Source organism: Hylobates moloch, unplaced genomic scaffold (assembly GCF_009828535.3).
Source record: "Hylobates moloch isolate HMO894 unplaced genomic scaffold, HMol_V3 SCAFFOLD_1, whole genome shotgun sequence".
Taxonomy (NCBI): domain Eukaryota; kingdom Metazoa; phylum Chordata; class Mammalia; order Primates; family Hylobatidae; genus Hylobates; species Hylobates moloch.
The window spans coordinates 219,076,455-219,095,030 of NW_026652276.1; positions in this window are offsets into that span (position 1 = coordinate 219,076,455).

Below are 18,576 nucleotides of genomic sequence, written 5' to 3' on the forward strand. Positions count from 1 at the left end.
TCTCTTGTTTTTCAGTTAAGAGAACTTTTTCTTCTTTTAAGCTATTTACAGCTCTTAACAATTGAGTAAAGTATACTCTTATGAGCAAAATTTAAAACATAATTCCTTTCTCTCACTGAATTTCTACAAATTTTGGAACTATTAAGTGAATATTCTTAATATGTGATAATATAGTTATTTGCATAATTTTAATAACAGTCTGTTTTCTTTTATAACAGGGCATAATTTGAGTCACTGATTATTTTACCAAGGCTTTGACTGGGATGACATTTTCAGATTGCCTTGAGAAAATGAGGCTGATCTATAGAGCCAATAAAACACCCTCGGAAAAATTGGCCTGATATTTTGTCCTTTACAGGGTCCTGACCTGTGGATATGCAAAGAATGTCACTTTCTTCCTTTTCTGAAGCCGATTAAAGAAAAAAAAGAATGACACTTTCTGACAGGCCCAGGAACCCTAAGTTTTCTTGGGACCTTAAAAAGAGGAATTCACCCAATTCACACGGCATTTGCAGGCACAGGTAAATCCTTGGCTAGGCTCCAGGCTTTTAAAAAGGTCTAATCTTAGATTCCTCATGAAAAAGGTTCTAGCAAAGCAAATTGTTTAAAAAGGATTAGGGACAAAAGTCTTTAAGGTTAAAAAAAGAAATGTAAAAAAGAAAGACAGAGGGCCTATATGGCAAATGATTATTCTTGCTGCACTTTATGCAAATAATTTGTTGTTGTTGTTGTTGTTGTTGTTTTGTTTTTTTGTTTTTTTTGAAACGGAGTCTCGCTCTTTCGCCCAGCCCGCGGAGTGCAGTGGCGTGATCTCGGCTCACTGCAAGCTCCGCCTCCCGGGTTCACGCCATTCTCCTGCCTCAGCCCCCCGAGTAGCTGGGACTACAGGCACCCGCCACTGCGCCTGGCTAATTTTTTGTATTTTTAGTAGAGACGGGGTTTCCCTGTGTTAACCAGGATGGTCTCGATCTCCTGACCTCGTGATCTGCCCGCCTCGGCCTCCCAAAGTGCAGAGATTACAGGCGTGAGCCACTGCGCCCGACCTACTTTATGCAAATAATTAAGCCAAATTTAACAGGACTAAAACTTACTTTACAAATAAGTTGGTCCTACTGAACTAATGCTTGGACTTCCGCTTCTGGCCAAGATATAATAACGGACTATTGTTAACCTTCTCCCTGTAACAATCTAACAAACCAGACAAAATATATAAAAACATTTTTTTAAGATGCTGAATATTAGACAATGAAAGACAGTGATCCCAGAGAGAATAGCATGAAATCCTGTATTTCTCTTTTGAATAAAAACTGATTTTTAAAAAATTAGAATTATATCAGTTTTCTTGTTGTTGACCTGAATTTATTTTTTTTTTAAGTAGATAGTTTCATTTCCAGGTGTGTTTTTCTCGTTTCAGTGATATTCTAGCAGAGTGCAAATCTTATTGCCCAATATACTTGAAAATAGACGTTTTCACAACGACTATGATATTTACCTTAATTTATCTATTGGTAATTGCAAAATGGTGATATCATAATTCTTACATTTATCAGTTGCATTCTTCAGAAAATAAGAGTCTTTCCTCACCAAGTGTAAATAAACTGTGTTACAAAACTCAGGATGAAGATGTAATCATTCGTACTTAACTATCAGTTTTTGGAATGGGAGTAGACGTAATAATCGCCTGCAGTGGTAGTCTGTGAAGGGTTTTTTTTTCTTTTTTCTTTCAGTTCTTAATTTTTAAAAAATAATTGTATTAGCTGGGCGTGGTGGGCATGCACCTACAGACCTAGCTACTCAAGAGGCTGAGGCAGGAGGATCACTTGAGCCTAGGAGTTCGAAGCTACAGTGAACTATGATCACACCACTGAACTCCAGCCTGGGCAACAGAATGAGAACCTGTCTATAAATAAATAAACAATAATTCTAGACTCATGAATTTTATTTACTCAAAGTTTTATAATCACTAGTTTTAAAATAATTAAATTGTCCCAAATTGGACTAGCAAGAGCTCCAGCAAACTGACCTCTGTGTCCTTTTGATGTCATTTCAGTAGTCTTTGAGCACTTTCTTCCCTTTGGTACATCCAGAAAGGCAAGTTCACCCTACCCTTTCTCTGCCCCAGTCCATATCCAGTGATATATCTAAAGAGCCTTAATTTCCTGGAATAGAGAAAAGAATTTAGACACTGAGATCTGAGCTCTAGGAGGGCTCACTACTAAGCTATCATTATTTTTAGGTGGCTTCAGTGTGAAGAATATATGAATATATTCTTAACTTGATTTTATATTGATATATCCAACTCAAATTTGATATGACATGGCATGATTTTATGTTTATAGCTCTTTGACACTTTAAATCTTGATTCCTAATAACTTTAAGGTATTTATTTATTTATTTATTTACTTGCTTTATCTTACAACAAAGATAAAACATTTTCAAAATTCTGCCCTGATGATCTTAGGTTGAGAAAAAAAAAAACTTTCAAAATTACAGTACCAATATCACTATAGGCACTCACCACCACACCAGGCTAATTGTTTTACTTTTTGTAAAGATGAGATCTTGCTATGTTACCCAGCCTGGCTGCAAGCAATCGTCCCAACTCAGCCTCTCAAACCTTTCAGTTCTAATGGCTTTGAACTTCAGAGAAAGGATATCTTACTATTTGTTCTTTTCTGGACTCCATTTTTTAAACTCTATATTGCATTCCTGTGATTTGTGCATGTTGTTCTGTGAAACTGTTGTTTACTCATTTTCACTGAGGTGTACTATTCCATTGTGTAAAATATACTATAAGTCACTTATCTTCCTCTGTCACCCAGGCTGGAGTGCAGTGTCATGATCATAGCCCACTGTAAACTCAAACTCCTGGTCTCAAGCAATCCTCCTACCTCAGTCTCCCAAGTAGCTGGGTTACAGGTATGCACTACCACACCCAGCTAATTACTTTACTTTTTGTACTGGCTGGTCTTGAACTCCTGAGTGGCCTCCCAAAAGTGCTGGGATTACAGGCGTGAGCCACCGTGCTTGGCCCTGTGCTAATTTTCTAAATTTTTTTCTAATGTGACTTTTGCATATGTTGTATGTGATTCACTTCCTTTTCATCTTGCCTTGTTTTCCTTTCAGCATCTTTATATGGGGCTTGATGTAATTCTTTTCTGTTGTTCATCTTTAAATGAGATGTGTCAAGTAGTTATTAATTTCAGACAAAGCCAACCTCAGAACAAGGAAAATGACCCAGAATAAAGAAGGACATTACAGAGTAATAGAGGAGTCAGTTCTTCAAGAAGACATAGTTTCTAACTTGTGTGCACCTAGCAACAAAGCGTCAAAATATACAAGGCAAAAACTGATAAACTGCAAAGAGAAACAGATGAATCCACTATTATATGTAAATACTTCCATGCCCCTCTGGAGTAACTAATGGATCCTGTGGGCTGAAAATCAGTAAGGACATAGTTGAGCTGAACAGCACCACCAAACAACGGGATCTAATTGACATCTATAGAATACGTCATCTAGCAACAGAGGAATCCATATTCTTCTCAAGTTCACACACAATATTCACTATGATTAAGACCACATTTTGGGCCACAAAACACACCTTAGCAATCAGAAATTATACAATCCTCTCAGATTACAATGGAATTAAACCAGAAATCAAATCAGAAAGATAGCTGGAAAACCCCCAAAACCCTCAAAATACTTGAGTTTAAACAATCCAATTTTAAATAAACATAGGTTAAAGAAATCTCTAGATAAATTTTAAAGTATTTTGAAATAAATTAAAATGAAAATACAACATCAAAATGCGTAGGATACAGTGAAAGCAATACTTTTACGGGAATGTATGGCATTGATAGCATTGAATGTGTACACCAGAAAAGAAGCAAGACTTCTGATTTTAAAATGGCAGTGTAGAAGCAAGCTGGCTTCACTGCCCTCCTACAGAAAACCAAAACATATATAGAGAGCATTGAGATTTTTACCAGCAACAATTCAGAACTCAAACATGAAGATGAGAGAGATACCAGATCCACAAAAAAGTAAAAAATTCCAAACTGATAGTAGGAGAATCAGACTTTCATATACCTGATGCAGCATCTCCTCATTCTGCCCAGCAACCTACATGTGAAAAATCTTTCCTCAACCGACAGTTTCTACACTAGAAAAAGTGAGATTGAGGTGGTCAACCAGCTTTCTCACAACAGTTACCAATATCAGAAATTAAAGAGGGGCCATCACTACTAATTCCACGGACATTAAAAAAAATTCAATGAATAATCTATGTCCACCTATTTGAAAACCTAGATAAAATAGACCAGTTCCTTGAATGGCACAACCTAGATCCTGCCAGTCAGCCATGCCTACACAACCGCCCAAGTTCTCACCACCACTGCTGTGGTGAGCAGCTGCAGTGCCACCTTCTCATTATCCTGGCTGGATATAACTGAGTCTTCAGGAAACTGGGGATTGAGCGTCGGGGATGCCCAGAGGCCCTGGTCACAGGGTTGGTGGGGGCATACGAAGATTACTCTGGGGTGGCCGGGTGCAGTGGCTCACGCCTGTAATCCCAGCACTTTGGGAGGCCAAGGTGGGTGGATCACCTGAGGTTGAGAGTTCGAGACCAGCCTGACCAACGTGGAGAAAACTCGTCTCTACTAAAAATACAAAATTAGCCGGGCACAGTGGTGCATACCTGTAATCCCAGCTACTCGGGAGGCTGAGGCAGGAGAATTGCTTGAACCTGGGAGGCAGAGGTTGCGGTGAGCCAAGATCATGCCATTGCACCCCGGCCTGAGCAACAAGAGTGAAACTCCATCTCAAAAATAAATAAAATAAATAAATAAATAAATTACTCTAGGGTTCGAGTTGGCATCAAGAATGCTTCTCCAGTGACCCGAGAAGGGAGTGCTGTTTCATGAGGGGTCAGCAGTTGGAAGTGATCACACCTTTTCAGTTATACTTCAATTCCTTAATTAATCTTTAAACACTTTCGAATATGGAGATTAATAACAAAGTTCTTATTTTGAGGGGCAGTTGGATTCCGTTTTTTATTTAACATAATTTTTCTATCGTTACTGTCAAATGCTAGAAGGCTGTTTCCAAGGTTGGACAGCAGACTGTCCTTTCTGGTGGATTCTTAATGACGGTATCCTTCAACAAATAGAACACATACAGGAAAATGTTAAAGAACACCCTGTCTCTTCCTAAAGCTGTTCATCTGTCTCCCACGATTCGCTAGATAGTCCGAACAGATAAAAGTAGACCTCCAGATTTTCACTTCAGGGCATTGTCATTTATTTTACAGCACATTTTCTGTGACAACTTTCCAAGCCTAGAGGTCAAACAGCATGAGCATGTCAGAGGAACTTTTAACCAGGCATTGCAATTGGATACATATATTTTTTCTTGGAAGATCTGTTTCCTGGTCAGTCTGGTGGATAAGAATTCTGAAAACACCATCTATTTTGAAAGTGATTTTTGATACACCAGATGAGGATCCAAATTACAATCCACACCTGAAGAACGGCCAGAAGGTTTCACCTGGGGTGAGGGCCCGCGCCTCAAAGGTTAAAGCAGCAGTGCCAATAATGAGACCCAGCTGAGAAGGACCCAGTGCTACCTATTGGGATTCTTTTATCCTTTGTTGCAAAAGTGTGGACACTTTTGACAGCCTGGCAGATTTTAATTCCAGGAGCACTTTATGAAATGATACACTGACAAATCCAAAAGACATTTCTAGCAGTTTGCCAGTGGTTTCTCACTACACTGGTACCGAAAGTGTAATGTCTTGAAGCCAAAAAACTGGAGCAACAAACATCCTGCCACCTCTAACAAGTATATGAGTACCTGCATTCTATGGTATAAGGCAGGGCTTTTTCTTCCTCTTCTTTGATAGATGAGGACATGGTATAAATGGAAGTTTCAGAGAGGACAAAATAAAACTGAATTCCACTTTTCTCTCACTGCAAAAAAAAAAAAAGAAAGAAAAAAAAGGACACAACCCAAACTAACATACATAAAGTAGATAATCTGAAAAGGCCTATATTTATTTTAAAAATTGAATCAGTAATTAACCTTCCAAAACAGGAAATACAGACCAAGATGATTTCACTGGTGGATTCTACCAAATATTAAAAAAAAAATTTATTGGTTATCTACAATTTCTTGCAGTAAATAGAACCAGAGAGAAAACTTCCTGATTCATTCTATGAGGTCACATTACCCTAATACCAGAGAGTGACACTACAAGTAAGAACTACAGACCAATATGTCTCATGAACATAAATGCAAATATCCTCAGTAAAACATTAGCAAATCAAATCCAACAATGTATTAAAAAAATACACCACAATTAAGAGAGATTTATTCCAGGTATGCAAGGCTGATTCAATATTTGAAAATCATTTAATGTAATCCATCACATCAACAGGCTAAAGAAGAAAAGGCATATGGTCAGTCACATGAATAGATGCAGAAAAAGCATTTGACAAACAAACTATGACACCTACTCATGGTAAGAACAACAAAAACAACTCTGCAAACTAGGAATAGGGAAAACTGTTACCGAAATGACCTGGAGGTTCGGTGTACTCCTGCTGCTTGCTGCACAGAAAGTCAATCACTGAAACAACAAGTATTGCCAGAGATGAAGCCTTTATTTGGGCTCTGCAGCCAAGGAGATGGAGGATCAGTCTCAAATCTATCTTCCTGACCAACGAAAATTAGGGGTTTATATAGTAGAAATATAACTACATGCAAGAAAACAAGAATTACGGAGGGGTGAGGAAGAGAAGTTAGTCATTGGGAAGCTGGTGGTTGGTTGGACAATCATGATGGATTAGGGGTCTGACAATTCATTGTCCAAATGCAGTGACCTGGTGAGTTTCAGTTCCTTGATATTATATGGGAGGCCTGATGATTAATTTCCTGAGAAGGGAGCTCAGATAAGACAAATGTAACTTTCTCAAGTTTCAAAACTGAGAGGTACAGTTTCTGCATTTATTCAAAAGAAAGCATGAACATCAGTTCTGTGGGACAATTGGGTCAGTTTCAAAATTTCCTAAACTCGATAAAGAAAAATTGAAGGAGATTTAAATAAATGGAGATATATTCCATGCACATGAATAGGAACTCAATAATGTCAAGATGTAAGTTCTTCCCAACTTTATATATTCAACACAATCTCAGTCAAAATCTCAACACATTTTGTGAAAATCGACAAACTAATCCTAAAGTTTATATAAAAAGCTGAAGACTTAGAATAGCCAACTGACATTACCTAACTTCAGGATTTACTATAAAGCTATTGTAATGAAGACGGTGTGGTATTGGTGAAAAAACAAATAGATCAATAGAACAGAATCAACAAACCAGGAACAGATCTATATAAATATAGTCAACTGATCTTTGATAAGGGAGCAAAGGTATTTCAATGGGGAAAAGATAGTCTTTTCGATTATTGGTGCTAGAACAACCAGACATCCAAAAACAAACAAACAAACCAAAAGTACTAATCCAAAAACAAACAAACAAAAAGTACTATAGCCCTAGTTACTCAAGAGCCTGAGGTGGAAGGATCACTTGAGCCCAGGAGTTGGAAGCTGCAGCGAACTATGTTCATGCCACTGAACTCTAGCCTGGGTAACAGGGTGAAACCTTATCTCTTAAAACAAAACAAACAAAACAAAACAAAACTGGATCTGCACATGGACTTTACACCTTTCATAAAAATTAACTCAAAATGGATCATAGAACTGTAAATGTAAAACACAAAATTATAAAACTTCTAGATTATAAAATAAGAGAAAATCTAGGTGACCTTGGGTTTGGCAGTGAATTTTTTGATACAACACCAAAAGCATGGCCCATGAAATGAAAAAATTAATAAGTAGAACTTCAGTAAAATTTAAAACTTCTGCTTCAAGAAAGATACTGTTAAGAGACTGAAAAAACACAAACTGGCATAAAATATTTGCAAAACATATCTGATAAAGGACTGGTATCTAAAATATATGAAGAACTCTTAAACTAAACAATGAGAAAACAACCCAATTTTAAAATGGGCAAAAGATCTGAACAGACACCTCACCAAAAAAGATACACAGATGGTAAATAAGCATATGAAAAGATGCTCAACATCGTATATCATTAAAGAATTTCAAATTAAAACATTGAGATACCAGTACATACCTACCAAAATCACTAATTCATGTGATATATGATATAAAATCTAACAATTTTTGTCTGATCTCTAAACTAACTGTACCTTAGAAAAATCAAAGGCAGAGGGTTAATTCAATCCTCTTTCATAAGGATTGTAGCAATCCTTTGGTAAGCCAAAACTGAAGAGATTGCTACATATCAAAAGTCCATGGAGGCTGGGCTTGGTGGCTCACGCCTGTACTCCCAGCACTTTGGGAGGCTGAGGTGGGTGGATCACTTGAGGTCAGGAGTCTGAGATCAGCCTGGCCAACATGGTGAAACCCCATCTCTACTAAAAAAATACAAAAATTAGGTGGGTGTGGTGGCACATGCTTGTAATCCCAGCTACTTGTGAGGCTGAGGCATGAGAATCACTTGAACCTCGGAGGTGGAGGTTGCAGTGAGCTGAGATTGCACCACTGCACTGCAGCCAGGGCAATAGAGCGAGACTCTGTCTCAAAAAAAAAAAAAAAAAAAAGTCCATAGGTAATCAGTACAGTGACAATGTGATATTGGTGAAAATAACAGGCAAATAGTTCAATAAAACAAAATGCATAGCCCAGAAATAGACCCAAAAATATAGTGATCTTTGTTGAAGGAGCAAGGCAGCCTGGGCAACAAAGTGAGACCTCGACTTTAAATAAATAAATAAATGGAATTTCAATTTATGTATGTTTTGTGCCTGTCTTTCTCACTCAGCCTAATGATTTTGAAATTCCTCCATGTTGTTGCACATACAAGTAGTTTATATTCCTTCTTACTCCCTGGTAGCATTTGCTTGTTTGTATATGCCACGGTTTGTTTCTCCATTGACCTGCTGATGGACTTTTGTGTTGCTTCCAGTTTGGGACTCACAAAGAAATCTGTTACAAACATCAGTGTACAAGTCTTTGTGTGGACATACTGTGTCTGGAATTGGTTCCTTCTGGTGGGTTCTTGGTCTCACTGACTTCAAGAATGAAGCCGCGGACCCTCGCGGTGAGTGTTACAGTTCTTAAAGATGATGTGTCCAGAGTTTGTTCCTTCAGATGTTCAGATGTGTCCAGAGTTTCTTCCTTCCAGTGGGTTCATGGTCTTGCTGACTTCAGGAATGAAGCCACAGACCGTCATGGTGAGTGTTACAGCTCATAAAGGTAGTGCAGACCCAAAGAGTAAGCAGCAGCAAGATTTATTGTGAGGAGCAAAAGAACAAAGCTTCCACAGCGTGGAAGGGGACCCAAGTAGATTGCTGCTGCTGGCTCGGGTGGCCAGCTTTTATTCCCTTATTTGGCCTTGCCCACGTCCTGCTGATTGGTCCATTTTAGAATGCCGATTGGTCCATTTTACAGAGTGCTGATTGGTGCATTTACAAGCCTTTAGCTAGACAAAGAGTGCTGACTGGTGCATTTTTTATAGAGTACTGATTGGTGTGTTTACAATCCTTTAGCTAGACACAGAGTGCTGATTGGTGCATTTTTACAGAGTACTGATTGGTGCATTTACAATCCTTCAGCTAGACACAGAGCACTGATTGGTGTGTTTTTACAGAGTGCTGATTGGTGCATTTACAACCCTCTAGCTAGACAGAAAAGTTCTCCAAGTCCCCACTTGACCCAAGAAGTCCAGCTGGCTTCACCTCTCAATACGTTTTGGTGAGCAGGTGGTTCACAGAGAAAAACTACAAATAATCAAACACAAGTTTTAAAAGACACAAAATTTGAAACACAATCTTTTAGTTCATTTATTCATTTATTTACTTAGAGACAGTTTCTCACTCTGTTGCCTAGGATGAGGGCAGTGTCACAATCACAGCTCACTGCAACCTCGACCTACTGGGCTCAAGAAATTCTCCCACCTCAGCCTCCCAAATAGCTGGAACTACAGGTGCCCATCACCACACCTGGCTAATTTCTATATCTTTTGTAGAGACCAAGTTTCACCATGTTGCCCAGGCTGGTCTTGAACCCCTGGGTCACCTCGCAAAAGTGCTGAGATTACAGGCGTGAGCCACCATGCTTGGCTCTGTGCTAATTTTCTAAATTTTTTTCTAGTGAGACTTTTCCATATGTTGTATGTGATTCACTTCCTTTTCATCTTGCCTTGTTTTCCTTTCAGCATATTTATATGGGACTTGAATGTAATTCTTTTCTGTTGTTCATCTTTAAATGAGATGTGTCTTCCTGTATTGTTAATCAGAGAAGTATTTTTGTATTTAGTATTTCTGCAAGGGATGGAAAAAAGCCAGAATAGCTGCCTTAACTCCGATGCTGGAGGCTCCTCCTCTGTTGTTACCACCAAGAATCCAAAAATGTGGGCTCCCCATAAAGCCATTTCCACAATTTTGAGATCTGCTTCCTCTGGACTCATTCCACCAGCAAATGAATGGTACTGCCTAGGTTTTCTTGTAGGATTTTAATGGTTTTAGGTCTAACATTTAAGTCTTTAATCCATCTTGAATTAATTTTTGTATAAGGTGTAAGGAAGGGATCCAGTTGCAGCTTTCTACATATGGCTAGCCAGTTTTCCCAGCACCATTTATTAAATAGGGAATCCTTTCCCCATTTCTTGTTTTTGTCAGGTTTGTCAAAGATCAAATAGTTGTAGATATGCGGCATCATTTCTGAGGGCTCTGTTCTGTTCCATTGATCTATATCTCTGTTGTGGTACCAGTACCATGCTGTTTTGGTTACTGTAGCCTTGTAGTATAGTTTGAAGTCAGGTAGCATGGTGCCTCCAGCTTTGTTCTTTTGGCTTAGGATTGACTTGGTGATGCGGGCTCTTTTTTGGTTCCATATGAACTTTAGAGTAGTTTTTTCCAATTCTGTGAAGAAAGTCATTGGTAGCTTGATGGGGATGGCATTGAATCTATAAATTACCATGGGCAGTATGGCCATTTTCACGATATTGATTCTTCCTATCCATGAGCACAGAATATTCTTCCATTTGTTTGTGTCCTCTTTTATTTTGTTGAGCAGTGGTTTGTACTTCTCCTTGAAGAGGTCCTTCACATCCCTTGTAAGTTGGGTTCCTAGGTATTTTATTCTCTTTGTAGCAATTGTGAATGGGAGTTCACTCATGATTTGGCTCTCTGTTTGTCTGTTATTGGTGTATAGGAATGCTTGTGATTTTTGCACGTTGATTTTGCTCACTGATACTTTCATTCACATCTGCTGTCCGAGGATTCCACTCAGACATATTTCTTCTCTTTGATGACTCAAGAGTTTGGGGTGGGGGGTAGGGGCAGGTACAATGGCACACACATGTAATCCCAGCTCACAGAGGCAGGCAAATCACATGAGGCCAGGAGTTCCAGACCAGCCTGGCCAGCATGGCCAAACCCCATCTCTCTCTCTCTCTCTCTTTCTCTCTCTCTCTCTCTCTCTCTATATATATATATGTATATATATATATATATATATATAAAACAACAACAACACAAAAATTATCTGGGCATCATGGCATGTACCTGTAATCCCAGCTACTTGGGAGGCTGAATCAGGAGAATCACTTGAACCCAGGAGGTGGAGGTTGCAGTGAGCGAAGATTGCGCCACTACACTCCAGCCTGGTCAACAGAGCTGGACTCTGTCTCAAAAGAGGAAGGAAGGAAGGAAGGAAGGAAGGAAGGAAGGAAGGAAGGAAGGAAGGAAGGAAGGAAGGAGGGAGGGAGGGAGGGAGGGAAGGAAGGAAGGAAGGAAGGAAGGAAGGAAGGAAGGAAGGAAGGTAGGTAGGTAAGTAAGTAAGTTTGGGGGGAATGTCTGTGTTCCAGGTTTCTCTGGAGATCAGAATTCCTCTGTCCCTTCCATCCACTACTTCTGCATAGATTTACATAGACTTTAAATCTAAATGAGTTCTATAGGATCCTGCTTTTTCTGAGGCCATTTAGCCCTACCTGTTGGTGTTTAGGGTTTCATGAAGGTTTCTTTGTTCCCAGTTGTATTGAAGATGTCTGCCGTCTTTTTTCTTCTGCCCTCCTAGTTCCCCTCTCTCTTATATAAAGACATTTGGGGAAATTCAGAAACTCTTCTGCCACCATAATCTTGGTGTTTCTAGAGATCTCTTATAAAATCTTAAGCAAAGTGGCTAAGGGAGTCCTTCCAATGTTCAGAGACCTGAGTTACATAATGAGTCATCACCTGGGCTGCATTGCTGACAATGAATTTATCCTCACTCTGAAAGTTTGGTACCTTATTTAAGGACAAGGCTACTCTCCACAATTGTCCTGTTGTTGGGGCTCACAAACCAGTAACCCAAGATATGGTTCTTTGACATGCTGAACTGGAGAAGCCTCAAGATCTCTCTGACCTGCCCCCCTACCCACTACGGCCCCTGCCGTCTCTCCCAAAGCCTTCATCTGTCTGACATCCACCACTTTTTCCTCTTCTCTGCATAAAACCAATAGGGTAACCCCACCTGAGCAGACACTTTCACAAGATAATGTACAAGTTAATCTCTGCTCCCTGATCCATTCATTCTCCCTAGTAATTTTATCAACAGAATTCCTCTTCTCTGCCCTCCCATAATTTGTTTTGCCAGGATGGTGTATAAGCTTCTGCACCCCATTGGGGGATGGGTAATCACTCTGATTCTGCCCATGTATGTGCATTAAATAAATTTGTGTGCCTTTTCTCCTATGAATATGCATATTGCCAGTGATTTTTTTCAGCAAACCTTCAGAGGACCAAGGGGAACTTACGCCTTGGCACCCCTCCTCTGTCAAACTATAATTTTCAAAGGATTGAAAATATGAATGGTCAAAGAGGCCAGGCCCAGTGGCTCACACCTTCAATCTAAGTACTTTGGGAAGCCAAGGCAGGAGGATCTCTTCAGCCCAGGAATTTGAGACCTGGGCAACATGATAAAACCTCATCTCTACCAGAAAAAAGAAAAAAAAAAAACAAAAATTAGCCAGATATAGTGGTGCACACCTATAGTCTCAGCTACTCAGAAGGTTGAGGTGGGACGATCACTTGAGCCCAGAAGGTCAAGGCTGCAGTGAGCCATGCTTGTGCCACTGCACACCAGCCTGGGCAACAGAGCAAGACCCTGTCTCCAAAAGTATATATATAATATGAAAAGATGCCAAAGGTCTATTTAACTTATTAATAAGGAGAGAAAAGAAGAGAGGGTAAAGCTAGTTCCAAGAGGATTCTAGTAACAAGGGTTTAAGTAATCCATCAGGAATGGCCTTTCAAAAATTTAGAGAAAAAATTGCTGGGTTGGATATAAAACTGATTATTGCCCCATAGGGTAATACAATATAATTTTGGGGTTATCTTTGCTACCAGACAAAATCTACAAGTTTACACGTAAATTCAAAAAGAAGATTTTTATCAACTAGTAAAGGATATTAAAGAATTAAATAATCCTGGGTCAGACACAGCAGCTTGTTCCTATAATCCTAGCAATTTGGGAGACTGAGGCAGGAGGATTGCTCAAGCCCAGGAGTTCAAGACCACCCTGGGCAACAAAGCAAGACCCTTTAAAATTTTATCCAGCATGGTGGTGTGCACCTGTGGTCCCAGCTACTCAGCAGGCTGAGGCAGGAGGATCACTTGAGCCCAGGAGTCCAAGGCTGTAGTGGGCTATGATTGCACCACTGCACTCTAGCCTGGGTGACACGGCGACACCCTATCTCTAAAAAAAAAAAAAAGAAAGAAAGAAACTATAGGCTGGGCACAGTGGCTCATGCCTGTAATCCCAGCACTTTGGGAGGCTGAGGTGGGTGGATCACAAGGTCAGGAGTTCAAGACCAGCCTGGCCAATATGGTGAAACCCCATCTCTACTAAAAATACAAAAATTAGCCAGATGTGGTGGTGGGGCCTGTAGTCCCAGCTACTTGGGAGGCTGAGGCAGGAGAATCGCTTGAACCTGGGAGGCAGAGGTTACAGTGAGCTGAGATGGTTCCACTGCATTCCAGCCTGGGCGACAAAGTGAGATTCCATTTCAAGACAAAAAAAAAAAAAAAAAAAAAAGTACATGAAATTAATCAAAGGCAAACTTGAACAGAGGCCAGATAAAGTAAAACTTTTATGGCAGGGGCTGCAGAACAAATCAAACATATCCTTGCTAATTTCAAAAACTACCAGTTCTTTATTGGTGACACATGATTCCAGATGACATGGTTGCTCTACTGGATTACCCTGAGGGTGGTATGACCCCTATATATGATTTTCTTTAGGGATGGTTTAGAAATGGAAAAATGTTAACTAATTTGGCAATTATTTTGGATCTATCACCTGTCATCATAATTGGTTGGTGCTTGTCATCCACACAACACCAGGACTTAAGACAAACGGAACTGAAGTCATCTTGAGCTTTTCATTTATTTTCATGTATTTGAAGTACAGGTATTGTTTTTAAGGAAATTACACGTTATGTAGGTTGTCTAAAAATAGAATGCATTTAAACTCATTTGAGAGAATACCTCTTAGTTTAACACATGTTAATATTTAAACTAAATCCATCCTGTAGCTGCTTCTTCCTGAAGACACCTGGCTGTAGGCCACTACAAGAAAGCATAATACTGTCATCAGATAACTTCTACAGTGGAAACTACTTCTGGGGCTAGAATATAAAAAACAAGAATCTTTTTTTATTTATTGTAGAGACAGGGGTCTCCCTATGTTGCCAAGGCTGGTCTTGAACTCTTGGACTCAAGTGATCCTCCTGCTTTGGCTTCCCAAAGTGTTGGGATTACAGGCATGAGCCACCATGCCTGGTCTAAAAAACAAGAATCAAAAGTTTTAATTCCTAGTTGCAGTAAAGAGAAAGACCATGCTCATAGCAGTGACAGCATTGGAAGTGGAGCCTTATCCATTTTATCGCCTAAAACAAAAGTAGTAACTCTGGAAGAGATTGCCAAGAAAATAAAAAGAGACTAATTCAGTTGGAAAAAAGAAAAAAAGAAACTAAGGCACTATGCAACTACACACACACACACACACATACACACACACACACACACACACACAATCAAAACATACCCCACACCTCGTATAAATGAGTTGCTGCTGCATCTCCACTGACAGTTTAAACCCCTTTCCATTCCTCTTGTTTCATCGATAAAAATTATGATACTAAATCATTGGATTGTCCCTACTTTCTGACAGTGCTCAATCCTGATCAAACCTCTGATTCCTGAACTCTCTCAAAAATAACCTTAGGCCAGGCCTGGTGGCTCATGCCTGTAATCCAGCACTTTGGGAAGCCGAGGCAGGAAGATCGCTTGAGCCCAGGAGTTTGAGACTAGCCCAGGCAACGTAGTGTGATCTCATCTCTACAAAAAAGACCTCAAATATTAGCCAGGCATGGCGGCATGTGCCTGTAGTACCGGCTACTTAGGAGGCTGAGGTGGGAGGATCACCAGAACCCAGAGAAGTCAAGGCTGCAGTGAGTACTCCAGCCTGGGTGACAGAGTGAGACCCTGTCTTAAGTTTTTAAAAAATATAAAATAAAAATAACATTAACGTAAAGACTAAATTTTACAAGGAGCATCTTTTCACTCCCTCTTGCCAAGACACTCCCTATGTCCTCAGAGTACGGTCTCCCTTGCTGCACCAAGCTCAACAAACGTAACCTTAACTACAAGATGTATTCATGGTAGTCTTTGATGGTGTGTGAGTATTAATAGATGTGGAAGACCTTATCAAGATAAACCTGAGACTCTCTCTGCTATAAACAAATCTTTAACCCAGTAAGAATGTACATGCATTATCTGAGATCCTTTTCGTCTTTATCTGCTAGTACCCCCCACCACCATCACCCGCCTGACACTGCAATGTGTGTGTTGAGTTGAATCTGAATCTGAACTCAGATTATTTGATTGAAGCCATTCAATGTAAGATTTTTCTTGTGTTCCTAGAAATAATATCTCCAGAACATTTTGGGTTGTCTGGTCATAAGTTTATTGTTCTTTGATATAAAGATGTCCAGTCTTCTAAAACTCGCTTCTGTTTTTCTGGGTGATTATCCAGTATCTTGAGTCTCATTTTTCTGTAACAAGAAAAGTCTATGGAGAGAGGATGAGCATAGGCCCAGTGAGTCCATCCTCCAGGTGGCCCAGGGCTGAAGAGTTCCAAGGGTCTCATTAGACTAGTGCCCTTTACATAAACTTTGCCTCAGATCTCTTTTCCAAAACTCTTCAAGGATTGTTTCCTCAATCTTGTCTTTGTATCTCTGAAAATGTCTTTATTTTGTTTCATTTCCCCAGAGGCTTCACTGGTGATGACTTGTCTTTGGCCAGGTTTGGGAGACATGTAGTTTCACCACCACCACTCTAATCAGTCTCAGAAGTCTCCTGACTCTAAAATTCTGCCTCCTCTAGGCCAACTACCTACCTTTCTTAACGCTGTCTTGCTTCAGAGTCAATTCATACAACTATCATTCCTTCTTTTTCTTTTCTTTCTTTTTTTTAGGGCAAGGGTAAAATGGATCTTTATTTATCGATTTTAAGTGACAAATAAAAATGGTATTATTTATAGTATACAGCATGATGTTCACACACCTATTCTTCCAACTGGCACAATTTACAAAGACAACCCGGGATTATAGTGGCCACTTTTAGAAATCTTTGGTATAAATAAGATTGTTCATTTGAGATGCCCTTTAGGAAAGCAAAACACAATTTTAACTGTCCAATGGTCTGCTTTCTTTTTTTCTTCTTTTTTGCTCCCAGCCCCAACTGGTCTGCTTTCTTTAATTAAGATGAGGAGGCTTCCAAGTGCAATTTGCCCTTTAAAACTACCTCTCTAAAACACGCTTTAAGTCCACTGAAAACTTTGAGAACTTAAAGCAGGTTCACGTGTGTCTCCATCTGAATCCTATTCCCCTCGTTCTTGTTTGTATCTTTCCTTTTTCTCTCCAGATTTTGTCCAGTGTGTGCATTTTAAACCTTGATCGTACTCATATCCCTATGCCATATATGAATATCAATAGAAGACTTCTCAAACCCCAGAATGGACAGGAAAAGGTATATTGAAGAATTCAGACCTGTTCATGACCACTGGCAATTATATTTTGATAAGATCAGAAGATACAAAAACTTGGTGAAAAAAATAATTAGCTTAATCATGAGAAGGATTTACAAATTAATGAATTTTTAAGGGAAATTTAATAATTTTTTTCAACAAAGAGACCTGTCAATATTTTAAACAAAGACGTTATGGGAAAATTAACAGTCCTATCCTAACTAAAAGGAAAAGCAAAAACATTAAACTTGTAAAATGTGTTGTCTTTTACAATTTCATCTTGCTAAAAGCTCGGAGTTTAAAGGAAATAATAAGAGATTTAATTGTGATTTAAGCTAATGTCATTGGTTAGGGTTACGAGATTTAACAAGTTGACTATACAGAACTTTTGGCATAATTTAAAGAGTCTTTCAACTTCAGTTATTAATGCAGATGTTTATAAATTATATTTTAAAGGTTTATGTAATATTCTTGGTTAAAAAGGTAAATCTCAGACTGAGTCAATATTAACTCCAACAAACTAGAGTTAATATTGGTTTAGAGACAAATAATATTGATTGGGAGATAACACTGTCTTTCCCCAAGTTTTGTCATATGAGAATTTCGTTAGCACAATATTTTAGTTTGCGCAAGACTGAAGTTTCTCAGGATTAAAATTTTTGAAGTTCCTTTCGTTGGTCAAGTAAATATAAGATGACAAAAATATAAAATTGTATTCAATTAATTGAAATGGTAATAGCAGATGTCTTTTTAAAGGGTTTAATATTGTGAAATTTTTATACTGCTTCAAATCATAAAGGCTTAATGTGCTGGCTAAAATTGTAATTTCCAGATCCTTAATTAGCTTTGATACCTTAGATAAAAGTTAAATTTAGCTCATTAATAAGTTATCATTGAATGCCCAAAAAGTATATTAGTAAGAAAAAGATACAGAAATTTAATCACTAAACATAGTTTTAATTTGCCATTACTTCTTAAAATGGCTAAATTAAAAGTTTGTGTAAATGCTTTTAGAATAATGTCATATATTTATTTTTGCCACTTTATATTTGAGTTAATAATCTAACATGTGTATTCACTGAAAAAAAAAGATAAGACAATTCTTGGCTTCATGTTCTTTAATTTTCTTTTCTATCTGAAGGCAATAGAATTATTTTTGTTAAATATGGCAATTAATGTAAATGGCATAATAGATACAAAAATATGTAAAATATATAAATACATAGATGATATAAAAATGATTTCTCTATTCAGGAAATTGTTGTAGAAGATTAAAATGGTAAATTCAATATCATAAGCATTATTTTATTTAATATATTTATAAAATTATATATTAAGACTAAAGTTAAGACCTTTATGTTTATCATCTATTTGTATATTTATGTATCTCTCTATGTCTAAATTCTTACACATAGAGCAA